General features: G+C 42.3%; 1 pseudogene; it reads right to left on the bottom strand.

Moving 5' to 3' along the window:
* Positions 1 to 582: 582 nt before the first annotated feature.
* The window catches only part of LOC115873302, a 4,842-nt pseudogene continuing 3,097 nt past the window's right edge, over positions 583 to 2,327 (bottom strand).

The following is a 2,327-nucleotide window of genomic DNA, read 5'->3' as shown; positions in this document are numbered from 1 at the left end:
ACACAGCGGCTGCACCAATTGGCCCAGGCAGAGGGTCAATTGTGAGGATGGCTCAGGGCCGTTCAGCGTTTTGTGCTGTTGTGTGTGCATAGGATCACTATGGGTCAGAGCCCACTCAATGGCACCTAACAACAACAACACTGAAATCCTACATTTTCCCCCACATAATTTTAATTTAGTTGCCATCAGAGGATACATAAAGTACTGTGTTTTATTTTTTTATTTATGTCTGTCCTTGATGTCCCTCTACATTTCTGTTTAGTTGACATCCAAAAAAAACAAACTCCCTGCCATCAAGTCAATGCCTGCAGGACAGGGTAAAACTGCCCTTGTGAGTTTCTGAGACGGCAATGTTCTTTTTTTAAGGATGTATTACTTTACTTTATTTCACACTAGGTGGTGGGCATAAGCAAGCTGCCTTAATAAAGTTGACAATTAGCTTCGCTCAGAACATTTTTAATAATGCACATTTTAAAAAGTATTCATCTTCCAAATGGTTTTGCAATGCAAATAGACAAGAGCATGGAAAAATACGGTTAGAAAACAAAAGGCAGTGTAAAAAGAGGAATCGTGGCAGGTTGGCTATGGCTCAGATGTGAGCTTTCTGACTGCATCACTGAGGTCAGAAATCTGTTCCTTCAGCTAACTCCACTGCTCAGGGTTTGAAGAACCACCTTTCTTCCTGGTTTCACTTCACCTTGTTGATCCATCCAATACCCTCTAATACCAACTGGGACTTTGCTTTGAAGTCTCTCACGCTGATGACTGCCTTCCCCCAATCTGGAACATGCTGCCTATCTGCTCTGCTGCTGCTGCTCTGCTTGGAGGACGACGGGGTTCTGGAAGTTTCCTCCGGCTTTAGCTTTTGCCTGGAGCAACCTGCTTTTTTGTCTTCACCATCAGAATCACTGCCAGATGAGCTTGAAGAAACAAGTTCCTTTGACTTTGACCTTGCTCTGTTCCTGCAGACGAATGGTCTCCTGCTTGCTTGCTCACGATTCCTGAGACTGTAATGAGAGTAGAAAGGCCTGTTTTTGCCCTGAGGAGGGACTGGTGGTTTCGAACTGCTGACCTTTCTGATTGCAGCCTGACATAGATAATATGTTTTCATGTCAGCTTGACATTTCATACTATTGCTATATTTTGTCTAAGCATTTTCTTATGACTAGACATTTAATTACAGTATTATTATGAAGGATATTACAGACATGTTTTAGAAATGATGCTTTTTCTTTCCTTTGAGTCATCTATTTCACAACTATTCCAAGGAATATGATACTTGATTGCATGTTCGACATTTTGAACTCTTCCTTTTCTTCTCTGTCATTCCAGAGAAGCGAACTGTTTCCGTAAGTGATGGGAAGAGAGACAGACTGGCCATGCCACCGTGATGAAGTCATCCTCACATACAATGGCTTTCAGTGTAACACTGATAGAGCCTGCATTCTTATCATCAAGGTCTGCCGCATTCAGACAGTCAGTGCACACTTATTAATCACCTAAAAGGAGTGTGAGAACCTCCAGAGACAAACACCATTTTCTTTACAGATGCTCCAAGTGGATTCTGTGTCTTCCTGTACACAGGGTGGAATCTATACTTTTTTTAAAAGGAACTAAAATGTTAATATGATAATGATCATCTAAGCTTGGAAATTTTACAGAAGCTACCACACTATTCTGGTAAGACGGGAGATCCCTGTAGTCTCTGAGAAGTCTGCAGGGTATTACTTGCTGGCTGCTATCAAGTTGCCTCTAACTCATGTTGTACATGATTGCATGCACAACACATAAAATGTTACCCGTTCCTGTGTCATCTACACAATTGCTGGTGTGTGTGAATGGCGGCCTCTGCATCAACCCATCTCACCCAGTAACCAAGTATCTCCCTTCTCTGTTAGTTCTCTCCTTTGCTAAATGTGATGTTCTTCTCTCCAGTGATGGATCCTTCTTAAGGACGCGTCCACAACAAGTGAATCAGACTCTGTTCTGTGGGACCCAGGAGGTTTTCATGGGGGACTTTTCAGAAGCAGATTTCCAGGCCTTTCTCTCTAGTAGATCTCAGTCTGGAAGCTCCACAGAAACTTCTCTACCACAGGTGATCCTGCGGGTGTTTGAAAGACAGGAAACAAGCTCCCAGTATCACCAAAAAACCAAACAAAAAAAACTAGCCAAACTTACTGCAGCCAAGTTGATTGCAACTCTTGGTAAGCCTATAGGTTAGGGTAGAAATGCCCCTGTGAGTTCCCCAGACGTGTCTTTTTTTTTTTTAACATTTTATTAGGGGCTCATACAACTTATATCCCAATCCATACACACATCAATTGTGT

The sequence above is a fragment of the Echinops telfairi genome, unplaced genomic scaffold (assembly GCF_000313985.2).
Source record: "Echinops telfairi isolate 266 unplaced genomic scaffold, ASM31398v2 ScPeMD7_7468;HRSCAF=8506_0, whole genome shotgun sequence".
In the NCBI taxonomy this organism is placed as follows: Eukaryota; Metazoa; Chordata; class Mammalia; order Afrosoricida; family Tenrecidae; genus Echinops; species Echinops telfairi.
Note: the sequence above shows the minus strand (reverse complement) of the source record. Positions and strands in the feature narration are given on the sequence as shown.